General features: G+C 45.3%; 1 protein-coding gene across 50 annotated transcripts in view; it reads right to left on the bottom strand.

The window, feature by feature from the left end:
• Positions 1 to 15,869, bottom strand: part of epb41l3b (erythrocyte membrane protein band 4.1 like 3b) — a 95,678-nt gene that overhangs the window by 79,458 nt on the left and 351 nt on the right. For 28 of the 50 annotated variants that reach the window (XM_090225959.1, XM_036966505.2, XM_090225967.1 and 25 more), the window contains exon 1: positions 4,453 to 4,756. The exons of 21 other annotated variants lie outside the window; for them this stretch is intronic. The gene's annotated coding sequence lies outside the window, so the exon portion shown is untranslated. Of the gene's footprint in view, positions 1 to 4,452; positions 4,836 to 15,869 lie in introns of those variants that run through there. One more of the 50 variants, XM_090225958.1, reaches the window with a different exon arrangement.

Below are 15,869 nucleotides of genomic sequence, written 5' to 3'. Positions count from 1 at the left end.
CATGTGTTTATTAAGGCTAGAGTTGGACTGGGTGTGACTCCAGAACATGTGTTTATTAAGGCTAGAGTTGGACTGGGTGTGACTCCAGAACATGTGTTCACAGGGCTAGAGTTGGACTGGGTGGGACTCCAGAACATGTGTTCACAGGGTTAGAGTTGGACTGGGTGTGACTCCAGAACATGTGTTTATTAGGGCTAGAGTTGGACTGGGTGTGACTCCAGAACATGTGTTTATTAAGGCTAGAGTTGGACTGGAGTGATTCAGGATGCATTAAGATCACCAGATTCATTAAATAGATCCTAAAATAGGGCTGGGTGATATCTCCAAAACATCATATCACAATATTTTTCACATTGAGTGTATTTGATGCTTTTGAAAAATACAAAATAAAGTTAGATATTTGCTTTATCGGTTGTGCATAACCTTAGGGTGGTAGAAGATACATTCTAAGTGGTTTTAAATTAAGCTTTCTCCATTACGATTGAAGTTTGATTAAACAATATAAAAACAACCAGAGGACGCTACCCACTCTCCATATTTTCAAGCATGGTGGTGGCTGCATCATGTTATGGGTATGCTTGTAATCATTATGGACTGGGGAGTGTTTCAGGATAAAAAAAAAATAATGGAATGGAGCTAAGCACAGGCAAAAATCCTCGAGGAAAACCTGGTTCAGTCTGCTTTCAACCAGACACTGGGAGATACCAAATGCACACTGGAGTTGCTCACCAAGAAGACAGTGAATGTTCCTGAGTGGCCGAGTTACAGTTTTGACTTTAATCAACTTGAAAATCTATGGCAAGACTTGAAACTGGGTTTTCCTTTGTTTTACTCTGTCAATTAGGTTAGTATTGTGGAGTAACTACAACATCGTTGACCCATCTACCAATAGGTGCCCTTCTTAGTGAGGTCTTTGTGGTTGAATCTGTGTTTGAAATTGACTGACCGTACAGATAGTTGTATGTGTGGGGTACAGAGATGAGGTAGTCATTCAGAAATCATGTTAAACACTATTATTTTCACACAAAGTGAGTCCATGCAACTTATTATGTGACTTGTTAAGCACATTTTTACTCCTGAACGCATTTAGGCTTGCCGTAACAAAGGGGTTGAATACTTATTGACACAAGACATTTCAGCTTTTTCCATTTGTAATTCATTTGTAAAAACATACTTTTAAAAAAAAAAATTGTTGCATTATTCCACTCTGACATTAAGTGGTATTGTTTGTAAGCCAGTGACAACAAAATCTACATTTAAATCAATTTTCAATTCAGACTAACACAACATTTGTCCAGGGGTATGAATTCCTTTCTGTAGGCACTGTACATAATAACAATCAGGACCCAAGACATCACATGTCCAACATGGCGTTCTGTACAAAGTGTTCTAGGAGGAATTGAATGTTGATTTGTAATTGCTTTGTAATGCACACCGTTGGACAGGGGCCTGCTGTACAGATTGAGGATGACATGCCATCTGTGCTCCTGTGTGTGTGCTCTGTTACCCAGAACTACAGATCCACAGCTGGACCCCATATCTCTCCTCTCCATCACTCTCATCCTGCTCTCCAGCACTCTCATCATCCCCCTCTCCACCCCTCTCATCCCTCTCTCCACCCCTCTCATCCCTCTCTCCGCCCTGAGGGCTTAGAGAGGTTACACAGAAGTGACTGCATGGCCATTTCTCATACATTCAGAACCATCTGAACACTATGACTGGCTGGAGGCAGGACACAGACACTATGGCTGGCTGGAGGCAGGACACAGACACTATGACTGGCTGGAGGCAGGACACAGACACTATGACTGGCTGGAGGCAGGACACAGACACTATGAGTGGCTGGAGGCAGGACACAGACACTATGAGTGGCTGGAGGCAGGACACAGACACTATGAGTGGCTGGAGGCAGGACACAGAGCTATAATACCGGCTGTAGGATACGATATCCCTAAGGAAGAGCTATAATACCGGCTGGAGGCTACGATATCCCTAAGGAAGAGCTATAATACCGGCTGTAGGATACGATATCCCTAAGGAAGAGCTATAATACCGGCTGGAGGCTACGATATCCCTAAGGAAGAGCTATAATACCGGCTGGAGGCTATGATATCCCTAAGGAAGAGCTATAATACCGGCTGGAGGCTACGATATCCCTAAGGAAGAGCTATAATACCGGCTGTAGGATACGATATCCCTAAGGAAGAGCTATAATACCGGCTGTAGGATACGATATCCCTAAGGAAGAGCTATAATACCGGCTGGAGGCTACGATATCCCTAAGGAAGAGCTATAATACCGGCTGGAGGCTACGATATCCCTAAGGAAGAGCTATAATACCGGCTGGAGGCTACGATATCCCTAAGGAAGAGCTATAATACCGGCTGTAGGATACGATATCCCTAAGGAAGAGCTATAATACCGGCTGTAGGATACGATATCCCTAAGGAAGAGCTATAATACCGGCTGGAGGCTACGATATCCCTAAGGAAGAGCTATAATACCGGCTGTAGGATACGATATCCCTAAGGAAGAGCTATAATACCGGCTGTAGGATACGATATCCCAGCAATACTAAAACATGATGAGAAGTCGGCCTAACTTCCAACCACAATCTGACTTCCCATCTCTGAAACTTACAAGTCACCTTGTTGTTCTTCTTCTCCACATATAGATGAAGAATTCTATGAACAAAACGACCCTACATTTGTTTAGTTCTCAACAAAAAAAAATAGACTATTTTTGTTTTCTACTGTGTTATTGACTTGTTAATTGTTTACTCCATGTGTAACTCTGTGTTGTCTGTTCACACTGCTATGCTTTATCTTGGCCAGGTCGCAGTTGCAAATGAGAACTTGTTCTCAACTAGCCTACCTGGTTAAATAAAGGGGAAATAAATAAATATTTTTAAAAAACAGATGACATTTCACCATAGATATATTACAACTCTGTGAGTACTTTAAAAAATGTCAAAGATTGTGGAAAACACAACCAACCAACAAGGTGCTGTTAACGTCTGCTTGGTGTGGCTGAGATGTGGATTAGTAGGTTTAATAGAGTACCTCGTTTAATAGACCAAACCTCGATGGCACTAACTAGAACGCTAATCTCTAATTCACATGTAATGTCTGACTACTCTACCAGGGAGATATTAGGATATTTCAGACCTTCATAAAATATCAGGCCTATCGTACTTCCGAATGGGTCCTACTCCATGCAGTGTACCAGGGAGACGCAGTAGGCTACAACATGCTACTTCAGACCACTGCTGGGTTTGTTCACGTCTGTGTTGTACCCATGTCCGTCTTGACTAGCCTGTACCAGAGACATATTGTTACTGTCTACTGGCGCTCTAGACGGGTTCTCCAACTGCACTCACAGTAATGTCCGACTATCTACTAAACCGGCAACATATTATGCTACTCAAGGTCTTGTACACTTCAGAATGTACCATGATATCACATCTGATATAGTATGATAAACTATCCTGTTACTGTGGCTGATTTAATCAACCGCCATGCTAGACGAATGATATGAGTAATAGCATTAGGTCGGTGTTATACCCCCAGACCGCTGGGAGAGAGTTACCTCCTCTTCCATCCAGACGCTACAGTAGAAGGATGCGTGACCCAAGATGCCTCCTTCTTCCAGCTAACAATAATGATTGGAAAACATGCTGACAACGCCTCTGTAGCACCTTTCGCAAAGCATTGGCAACATCAACAAAACAACATAATGTTAGCATTGCTTAGCTATGCATCTTGTAACGTGGGGGTCAAGTCAGACTGCGACCATACTGTGTAGAGAATAGGGTGCTGTGATACGAAGGGGGCTACACAAGATATTCCACATTGGAAACCACTCCCACCGCATTGCAGATCAATAACAGTCAAATGGATTGGAAATGAGACACATGACGGTGCAGAGGGGCTTTCTTATCAAACCGTCTAGCAAATAAAACATACAGTCGGATGGAAAGAGATTCAATCACAAGTCAGACAATAGCTGACTCGACGTTATCGGTAGTTGACATCCATGATGAATTCATTGCCTCAAAACGAGATGTTTTCCTGCCAGCGTTGGCTAACATGTATTTCTGATCGGTAAAATGATATGATGAAGTATCAGACTAGACAGTTTGATGAGTGCAGGCTTGTCGTAACGTTAACATAAAAGACACAGCTAATCGCTTCGTTAATAAAATGATCTAGTCCGGCAGACTGCTTAACATCGTTTTAGACAAGCTATATCGTTAATAACGTTTACAATGTAACAGACAGACGCGCCAGAAAAGGTTATGACCAACACGAAATAAACATATTGAATGTCATTTTTGGCTATACCGCATGACTGTTTCTGCAAAACAGAAAACGAAGTCCGCTAGTTATAATGGTCGGGGAGAAATCAGGGAAGCATCGCCTTTACACGTAAAAAATATATATATTCACATACCAGAAAACACGTCTTCCAATCGGTTTAACGACAACAGAATAGAAACTGTATCCGGTACAAAAATGTATGGTAAAGCTCTCCCTCTCTGTCTGTCTGTCGGTTCGGTATTGCGCAAAACAGTAGATCCGTGGTGTAGCCTGGCTACCGTAGACGGTAGAACCTTCCTTCCGGAGCCTCCGCTATAGCAGCCGTGGTGTTCTCCAACCAGCCTATCAGACCCGACTGTCACAGACTCAGCTCAGCTAGGGATTCTGCCTGTCATATAGTTAGTGTTATCGGGGATACGTGGAACGTCCCTTACCCTAAACCCTTACCTGTTTAAATTTCAACTTCACTAGGGTGACGTGAGAGTTGGACTTCCCAAAGGAACCCGATCAGTTTGCATTTCTCTACTATTGATTGGGGCAAGAGATCTTCTCAGGTCCAAAGAGCAGAGAAGAGCTTGTTGGACCTGAGGACAATCAGACCCAGACCCAATAAAAAAAAAATGGGGGACCCGGACGGACCAGAGCACAACCAAACCCGCAAGGACCAAACGACAACCAAACCTAGACCAGGCCCGATTGGACCAGAGTCACAAAAAAATGATGTTTATCAGCCACGTTGGTCTTCTGGTTAACAAAACAGTCTTTAAAATGTTGGCTAGGCCTTCTATAAGTCAATAAATTCACCTTATTAGCATAACATAAATATGCTATAGGCAATGCAGAGCTGTGGTCAGGTCTATCATTTAAAGTTACATAGACCCAAGATCCGATGACTTACAGACCTGACCTCGAGGAAAAAGTTAGTATTTTGAACCCAGGCCCACTCGGGTCCCGGGTCGGTTCTCAGGTATTTGGGTGGACCCCATATAAACCATGGATTGCTGATGCTATGTATTGGCCAATGAGAGGCTTCGAAGCAATCGGTCGGCCATTATTGCTACTACCAAGAAGGAGCAGTCCACCATAGGAATGAATGGAATTCTACACTATTTAAATTAAATGTTAAGGAAAAAATTACATGTATTGAATTATTTTTGTTGTTGTAGTGGAGACAGTAACATTAGTACTTTCCATTTTATATATATATATATATATATATATTTACACACACTACCGGTCAAGGGTGTTAGAACACCTCACTCATTACAGGATTTTTTAATTTTTACTATTTTCTACATTGTAGAATAATAGTGAAGACTTCAAAACTATGAAATAACACGTATGGAATCATGTAGTAACCAAAAAAAAAATTCTTAAACTTTTGTCCTGAAGTGAATCCTTTTTTCGCACCGCCCAGAGCAATTGAACTGATTCCAGAGGAGAGTGAAGGAGAGTGAAGGGAGGTGAAGAAGAGTGGAGGAGAGTGAGAGTGATGGAGAGTGATGGAGAGTGAAGGAGAGTGAAGGAGAGTGAAGGAGAGTGATGGAGAGTGATGGAGAGTGATGGAGAGTGATGGAGAGTGAAGGAGAGTGAAGGAGAGTGAAGGAGAGTGATGAAGAGTGATGAAGAGTGATGGAGAGTGAAGGAGAGTGGAGGAGAGTGGAGGAGAGTGAAGGAGAGTGAAGGAGAGTGATGGAGAGTGATGGAGAGTGATGGAGAGTGATGGAGAGTGAAGGAGAGTGAAGGAGAGTGAAGGAGAGTGAAGGAGAGTGGAGGAGAGTGATGGAGAGTGATGGAGTGTTGCATCAGATGACCTGGCCTCCACAATCCCCCGACCTCAACCCAATTGAGATGGTTTGGGATGAGTTGGACCGCAGAGTGAAGGAAAAGCTGCCAACAAGTGCTCAGCAAATGTGGGAACTCCTTCAAGACTGTTGGAAAAGCATTCCTCATTAATTTGGGACGGCAGGTAGCCTAGCGGTTAGAGCGTAGGGACAGCAGGGAGCCTAGTGGTTAGAGCGTAGGGATGGCAGGTAGCCTAGTGGTTAGAGCGTAGGGACGGCAGGTAGCCTAGTGGTTAGAGCGTAGGGACGGCAGGAAGCCTAATGGTTAGAGCGTAGGGACGGCAGGTAGCCTAGTGGTTAGAGTGTAGGGACGGCAGGAAGCCTAATGGTTAGAGCGTAGGGACGGCAGGTAGCCGAGTGGTTAGAGCGTAGGGACGGCAGGTAGCCTAGTGGTTAGAGTGTAGGGACGGCAGGTAGCCTAGTGGTTAGAGCGTAGGGACGGCAGGTAGCCTAGTGGTTGGAGTGTTGGACTAGTAACCCAAAGGTTGCGAGATCAAATCCCCCCAAGCTGACAAGGTGAAAATCTGTCGTTCTGCCCCTGAACAAGGCAGTTAACCCACTGTTCCTAGGCCGACATTGTAAATAAGAATTTGTTCTTAACTGACTTGCCTAGTTAAGTAAAAGATTAAAAAAAATATATATATATATATATATATATATATTTTGATAGATAAGTCTGTGATTACAATAGATGTTTTACAGTAACAACCTGGTTGGTCAAGAGGCTAACAACAGCTTAAGATGCATGTTGGCAGTATATTAGCCTGAAATACGCTACAGGCGCTATATGAGGAAACAACACACAGACATACTGTACAACACGTGATGTCTGGACTGGACTCTGTTCTGTGCTCCCTGGGGAGTACCCACCCCCACCCCCACCCAAACAAATGCACTTAAAGGGTGTTAAAAGAGATCTGGCTACCTTAATTGAATTGGACATGATTCATTTAGCCTGAAAGGGATCTTTGGTTCCTCAGTATCATCCAATTTATTCTCTCTAACGTACTTTTCAACATGCGGACAGAGTTGACCAGAGAATGCTCAGACAGCCTGTCTTCTTCGTTATCGTAAACTGCATGACCTTGCACCTCTGTGTCACCAACATGTTCCTTTAGTTACCCTGTTGACGTCCTGATATCCATACAGGTGGGACTCGTCGGGGCCTCAGTCCCACCGACTCAGTATATGACGACTGGCCCACTGTGACCCAATCCTCCTCTAGAGTAGACCGTCTTCTTCACGGTGAACTGCCTGGCCTTGCACATGTATGCCGCAAGCACTAATCTTCCAGGAGAAGCATAGTGCCTCATAAATGCAGTGAGTAATCCTAACCTTTGAAATGTGTGTGTGTGTGTGTGTGTGTGTAAAGCAGTGGGATAAGTGATGATTGTGGCTGTCGCTCCATGTGCTGCTCATAACTGTAGGACCCCTGGTTGTGGGAGGGGTCAGCGATACCCTCCTCTGATTGGTCAGTTCTCAACGACTTGTCTAGAGCCTGGAACAGATTTCCATTTGTGAAAATTCCCCTTCCCTATATCCCACTGTCCTCAGCTCACATTCTGAATTACTCATGCTTTCATGTTAAAGGAACAGGAACCACGACATCACACAACGAACCAGAATAGAATCAGGTTGAACGTGTTAAAGGAACAGGAACCAAGACATCACACATAATAGAGCAGGTTGAAGCACACCCACAGTATTAGATCAAAGCTAAGTACATCAGGGATCTTCCTGTGGGCAATATTGGTAGTTATGGATTGAAGGCGTGGCTATTAATAATTATACAATACAATCATTTAAAATGTTAAGCCTGGTCCCAGACCTGTTTCTTCTGCCTTGACAACTCTTATGGTCCTATTGATTGTGTGACCATAGGAGTTGGCAGGGTTAGACAACACAGACCGACCTAGGAGTTAGACAACACAGACCGATCTAGGAGTTAGGAAACACAAACCAACCTAGGAGTTAGGAAACACAGACCGACCGAAACACAGACCGACCTGGGAGTTAGGAAAAACAGACCGACCTAGGAGTTAGACAACACAGACCGACCTAGGAGTTAGACAACACAGACCGACCTAGGAGTTAGACAACACAGACCGACCTAGGAGTTAGACAACACAGACCGACCTAGGAGTTAGACAACACAGACCGACCTAGGAGTTAGACAACACAGACCGACCTAGGAGTTAGGAAACACAGACCGACCGAAACACAGACCGACCTAGGAGTTAGGAAAAACAGACCGACCTAGGAGTTAGACAACACAGACCGACCTAGGAGTTAGACAACACAGACCGACCTAGGAGTTAGACAACACAGACCGACCTAGGAGTTAGACAACACAGACCGACCTAGGAGTTAGACAACACAGACCGACCTAGGAGTTAGACAACACAGACCGACCTAGGAGTTAGGAAACACAGACCGACCGAAACACAGACCGACCTAGGAGTTAGGAAAAACAGACCGACCTAGGAGTTAGACAACACAGACCGACCTAGGAGTTAGACAACACAGACCGACCTAGGAGTTAGACAACACAGACCGACCTAGGAGTTAGACAACACAGACCGACCTAGGAGTTAGACAACACAGACCGACCTAGGAGTTAGACAACACAGACCGACCTAGGAGTTAGACAACACAGACCGACCTAGGAGTTAGACAACACAAACAGCTCTAGGAGTTAGGAAACACAAACAGCTCTAGGAGTTAGGAAACACAAACAGCTCTAGGAGTTAGAAAACACAAACAGCTCTAGGAGTTAGAAAACACAAACAGCTCTAGGAGTTAGACAACACAAACAGCTCTAGGAGTTAGACAACACAAACAGCTCTAGGAGTTAGGAAACACAAACAGCTCTAGGAGTTAGGAAACACAAACAGCTCTAGGAGTTAGGAAAAGGAGTTAGACAACACAGACCGACCGATCTAGGAGTTAGACAACACAGACCGACCGATCTAGGAGTTAGACAACACAGACCGACCGATCTAGGAGTTAGACAACACAGACCGACCGATCTAGGAGTTAGACAACACAGACCGACCGATCTAGGAGTTAGACAACACAGACCGACCGACCTAGGAGTTAGACAACACAGACCGACCGACCTAGGAGTTAGACAACACAGACCGACCGATCTAGGAGTTAGACAACACAGACCGACCGATCTAGGAGTTAGACAACACAGACCGACCGATCTAGGAGTTAGACAACACAGACCGACCGATCTAGGAGTTAGACAACACAGACCGACCGATCTAGGAGTTAGGAAACACAGACCGATCTAGGAGTTAGGAAACACAGACCGATCTAGGAGTTAGACAACACAGACCGACCTAGGAGTTAGACAACACAGACAGCTCTAGGAGTTAGACAACACAGACCGACCGATCTAGGAGTTAGACAACACAGACCGACCGATCTAGGAGTTAGACAACACAGACCGACCGATCTAGGAGTTAGACAACACAGACCGACCGATCTAGGAGTTAGGAAACACAGACCGATCTAGGAGTTAGGAAACACAAACCGATCTAGGAGTTAGGAAACACAGACCGATCTAGGAGTTAGGAAACACAGACCGATCTAGGAGTTAGGAAACACAGACCGATCTAGGAGTTAGGAAACACAGACCGATCTAGGAGTTAGGAAACACAGACCGATCTAGGAGTTAGGAAACACAGACCGATCTAGGAGTTAGGAAACACAGACCGACCTAGGAGTTAGGAAACACAGACCGACCTAGGAGTTAGACAACACAGACCGACCTAGGAGTTAGACAACACAGACCGACCTAGGAGTTAGACAACACAGACCGACCTAGGAGTTAGACAACACAGACCGACCTAGGAGTTAGACAACACAGACCGACCTAGGAGTTAGACAACACAGACAGCTCTAGGAGTTAGACAACACAGACCGACCGATCTAGGAGTTAGACAACACAGACCGACCGATCTAGGAGTTAGACAACACAGACCGACCGATCTAGGAGTTAGACAACACAGACCGACCGATCTAGGAGTTAGACAACACAGACCGACCGATCTAGGAGTTAGACAACACAGACCGACCGATCTAGGAGTTAGACAACACAGACCGACCGATCTAGGAGTTAGACAACACAGACCGACCGATCTAGGAGTTAGACAACACAGACCGACCGATCTAGGAGTTAGACAACACAGACCGACCGATCTAGGAGTTAGACAACACAGACCGACCGATCTAGGAGTTAGACAACACAGACCGACCGATCTAGGAGTTAGACAACACAGACCGACCGATCTAGGAGTTAGACAACACAGACCGACCGATCTAGGAGTTAGACAACACAGACCGACCGATCTAGGAGTTAGACAACACAGACCGATCTAGGAGTTAGGAAACACAGACAGCTCTAGGAGTTAGGAAACACAGACAGCTCTAGGACCGGGCTACACAGTTTCACCACTTCAGAGCAACAATATTCTCAAACAGATGTAAAAAGAGAGGTCCTGCATCTGAAATGGAACCCTATTCCCTATATAGTGCACTACTTTAGACCAGAACCCTATTCCCTATATAGTGCACTACTTTAGACCAGAGCCCTATTCCCTATATAGTGCACTACTTTAGACCAGAGCAATATGGAACCCTATTCCCTATATAGTGCACTACTTTAGACCAGAGCCCTATTCCCTATATAGTGCACTACTTTAGACCAGAGCCCTATTCCCTGTATAGTGCACTACTTTAGACCAGAGCCCTATGGAACCCTCTATCCTATATAGTGCACTAGTTTTGACCAGAGCCCTGTGGGACCCTCTATCCTATATAGTGCACTAGTTTTGACCAGAGCCCTGTGGGAGTAGGTAGGGAGTCATTTCAGACTCAGCCAAAGACGTCACCACGGCCCACTTGAAAAGAGCCTTCAAAGAGAAGCCAACCCTAAGCAGTCCACTATTCATACCCATAGATACCCACCATCTCCAGCACCACAGCTTTACAAGGCAAGAACCAAGGTCCAAGCCATACTGAAGAGTTGGGAGATAGATAACGGTTATCATCACTGTGCCAGGCGAGATTGATCCGGGTATCACACCCCTCTTCACCGACACCAAGGACGTTTTTCCTACGCAATGGAAATGCTCACGTGTTGCCCAGACCCCTCTCTCTGTGTGTGTGTGTGTGAGTGAGAGAGAGAGACAGATCAGACCACATTGAGACTGGGAAGGAGGGAAGGACAGTGTCTGTACACACCTGGCAGAAGGAGGGACTGGGGCAAGGTGAGAGGGGTAAAGTCTCTCTGCTGATGGCACAAGTCTGTGATGACGACACCGACCTGCTCAGCCACTGTGCAGGCTCTGCTCAGCCACTGTGCAGGCTCTGCTCAGCCACTGTGCAGGCTCTGCTCAGCCACTGTGCAGGCTCTGCTCAGCCACTGTGCAGGCTCTGCTCAGCCACTGTGCAGGCTCTGCTCAGCCACTGTGCAGGCTCTGCTCAGCCACTAGGCAGGCTCTGCTCAGCCACTAGGCAGGCTCTGCTCAGCCACTAGGCAGGCTCTGCTCAGCCACTAGGCAGGCTCTGCTCAGCCACTAGGCAGGCTCTGCTCAGCCACTAGGCAGGCTCTGCTCAGCCACTAGGCAGGCTCTGCTCAGCCACTAGGCAGGCTCTGCTCAGCCACTAGGCAGGCTCTGCTCAGCCACTAGGCAGGCTCTGCTCAGCCACTAGGCAGGCTCTGCTCAGCCACTAGGCAGGCTCTACTCAGCCACTAGGCAGGCTCTACTCAGCCACTAGGCAGGCTCTACTCAGCCACTAGGCAGGCTCTACTCAGCCACTAGGCAGGCTCTACTCAGCCACTGTGCAGGCTCTACTCAGCCACTGTGCAGGCTCTACTCAGCCACTGTGCAGGCTCTACTCAGCCACTGTGCAGGCTCTACTCAGCCACTGTGCAGGCTCTACTCAGCCACTGTGCAGGCTCTACTCAGCCACTGTGCAGGCTCAGCTCTACTCAATTCAGCTCTATTTAGCTCTACTCTACTCAGCTCAGCTCTACTCAGCTCAGCTCTACTCAGCCTCTACTCTGCTCAGCTCTACTCTGCTCTACTCAGCCTCTACTCAGCCTCTACTCTGCTCAGCCTCTACTCTGCTCAGCCTCTACTCTGCTCAGCCTCTACTCTGCTCAGCCTCTACTCTGCTCAGCCTCTACTCTGCTCAGCCTCTACTCTGCTCAGCCTCTACTCTGCTCAGCTCAGCTCTATTCAGCTCAGATCTACTCAGCTCAGCTCTACTCAGCTCAGCTCTACTCTACTCTACTCAGCTCTACTCTACTCAGCTGTCATGTGATTGCAGGTGGAATACACCACTGTCTCCTTCCCTCTTTCTCTACCAGCAAGTGCGTCAGGGTATGCTGAGTGCGTCAGGGTATGCTGAGTGCGTCAGGGTATGCTGAGTGCGTCAGGGTATGCTGAGTGCGTCAGGGTATGCTGAGTGCGTCAGGGTATGCTGAGTGCGTCAGGGTATGCTGAGTGCGTCAGGGTATGCTGAGTGCGTCAGGGTATGCTGAGTGCGTCAGGGTATGCTGAGTGCGTGTGGTGGAGTTTCTTCAACCTTTGTGCAGCTTATTGCTACATCATGATAAAGACAGACCAGCTATCACACGTGACTGACCTTTAACCCCAATCTGTGTCTCTCTCTCTCTCTCTCACACACAGTCCTGCCAAATAGCTCTCAAGTGTAAGGCAGGAGAGTGACTTTGCCTCCTGAACAAATACGATGTTGTGTCAGTATTACAGTCTCAAAATGACAATATGATTGATTCAAATGCCTCAGATGCCTCAGCTAGATGGGCTACCTGTGTAAAAGCAGCCTAATTCCATGCGGACAAAAGAGCTCATCGGATTGGTCAAAATGCCAATTAGTGTAAAAAAAATATCAGAACTAGGCTGCCTGTGTAAACACAAGCATACAGACACAGTAGTACACCTTATCATTGTTTCATTCAGTGTTAACCCCACTACAATAGGTCTCAATACCATGTTTCCTCTCTCAGTGTTGACCCCACTACAGTAGGTCTCAATACCATGTTTTATCTCTCAGTGTTGACCCTACTACAGTAGGTCTCAATACCATGTTTTATCTCTCAGTGTTGACCCTACTACAGTAGGTCTCAATACCATGTTTCACCTCTCAGTGTTGACCTTACTACAGTAGGTCTCAATACCATGTTTCACCTCTCAGTGTTGACCTTACTACAGTAGGTCTCAATACCATGTTTCAGCTCTCAGTGTTGACCCTACTACAGTAGGTCTCAAAACCATGTTTCACCTCTCAGTGTTAACCCCACTACAATAGGTCTCAATACCATGTTTCCTCTCTGTGTTGACCTTACTACAGTAGGTCTCAATACCATGTTTTATCTCTCAGTGTTGACCCTACTACAGTAGGTCTCAATACCATGTTTTATCTCTCAGTGTTGACCCCACTACAGTAGGTCTCAATACCATGTTTCACCTCTCAGTGTTGACCTTACTACAGTAGGTCTCAATACCATGTTTCAGCTCTGTGTTGACCCCACTACAGTAGGTCTCAATACCATGTTTCCTCTCTCAGTGTTAACCCCACTACAGTAGGTCTCAATACCATGTTTCCTCTCTGTGTTGACCTTACTACAGTAGGTCTCAATACCATGTTTCAGCTCTGTGTTGACCCTACTACAGTAGGTCTCAATACCATGTTTCAGCTCTGTGTTGACCCCACTACAGTAGGTCTCAATACCATGTTTCAGCTCTGTGTTGACCCTACTACAGTAGGTCTCAATACCATGTTTCCTCTCTCAGTGTTGACCCTACTACAGTAGGTCTCAATACCATGTTTCATCTCTCAGTGTTGACCCCACTACAGTAGGTCTCAATACCATGTTTCATCTCTCAGTGTTGACCCCACTACAGTAGGTCTCAATACCATGTTTCATCTCTCAGTGATAACTCTCAATAACATGTTTCATCTCTCAGTGTTGACCCCACTACAGTAGGTCTCAATAGTAAATTAACTATCACTGGCAAAACAATAAAATGTGACGTTCCATGGACTTTACCCGGCTCCTATCGCCTTAAACAGTGGAGGCTGTTGAGGGGAGGACGGCTCATGATAATGGCTGGAATGAAGTGAATGGAATCAAACAGATTAAAAACATGTGTTTGATAATATTCCTTTCCGGCCATTATCATGAGCCGTCCTCCCCTCAACAGCCTCCGCTGTTCCTAAGATCTAACCGGACAAAAGACAGACGCTATTTAAAAAAAATATATATTTCTAGTTCATAAACCCCATTTTAAACCGCTGACCATTGCTCATAGTGAAAAAGAAGGAGACAACAAAATAACATACATACTGCCCCATTTTGAATTAAAACTACACCCATAATTGAAAACCATTATGATGATAAGTCACGTACATATGTACCACAACCAATAGGATCAGTCGGCGCTAGTTCACTGTCAGCAGATATAGTCAGCACAGCACCATTGACATAGACCTATGACTGTTTTCTATCTAGGGTCAGCAACTTAGTTACGTAACTTCTTCAGTCCTCAGACACTCTTCAGAAACAAGTAGAAAACATCACATGAGAACAGACTGAATACACTTCCCCTTTCCAAACCTAAACCCATCTGTTGCATACGAAGATATCTGCTCTCGGTCAGATGAGCGTGTCTCTGTGTGTGTGTGTGTCTGTACAGGAAAACAAGGTTGAGCTTGATCAGCAATTTAAACAAGGAGGTGAATTCAGGAAGGTCTAATGTGAAGGAATTCTGTTAAAAAGTGCTGATATCAATCTGATGTGATGTCACAATCACAGGACAGGCTTGGGTTATCAGATGCCATATACCAGAGTATTTATTCTGCCTACCAAGATAATAATGTGTCTGGTATGATTAGTTCCTGGAACTGTCTTTCACTAAAATCATCAGTGTAATATATTGATGTTTATTTAGCACAGCGTTTAAATTCAACTGGTGATAAGAAGAATATGTTAAGAGTGTGTACAGTATCTTCATTTGTTGAGAGAACAATGTTATGGGCAAGATTAAATGCAAAATGATTGTAAAATAAATAAAAACCTGAGGCTACATGGAGTATATTGCTGTGGTACTCACCATGCCAGTTGCCAGTAGCAGACAGACAGGTCGCAGACAGACAGGTCCCAGACAGACAGGTCGCAGACAGACAGGTCCAGACATGTTGAAGGACAAAAACTATTCTGTTAATAACTCCCGCGCTGAATATCACCATGTATTGTACCCCTGTTCACCACCGCAGTATTGAATGTGTGCACTATTTACAAAATGTATTGATTTTGCTATAAAAACCTCAACAAAAAAACACCTCGATCATTCATTGTCAAACTGAGTGCATGGACAGTCGGTTTGGGAAGAGTTTAGGCAAAAAAAGCAGAAAGAATAGTATTTTTTTTGTGAAATGTGTCCTGCGACAGAGTGCGATCACGGGGTCACATTTTCACATATCCCAAATAACCGCAGTCTATAGTTGTATTTTGGGATACATATATATTCAAAACGTTGACACGTGGTGAAATATGCAGTCTCATATTTGTTTCTCAAAATGATCGTATGTATTCCCGAAATGTCGTTTTGGTGCTGAATCATAACGTGCTTTTAGTCTCTAGATGAAAGGGCACAACACATTTTGA

Source organism: Oncorhynchus mykiss, chromosome 28, assembly GCF_057628025.1.
Source record: "Oncorhynchus mykiss isolate SJ-2025 chromosome 28, ASM5762802v1, whole genome shotgun sequence".
NCBI classification, from domain to species: Eukaryota; Metazoa; Chordata; class Actinopteri; order Salmoniformes; family Salmonidae; genus Oncorhynchus; species Oncorhynchus mykiss.
The sequence above is the reverse complement of the archived record's forward strand: the minus strand, read 5'-3'. Positions and strand labels throughout refer to the sequence as shown.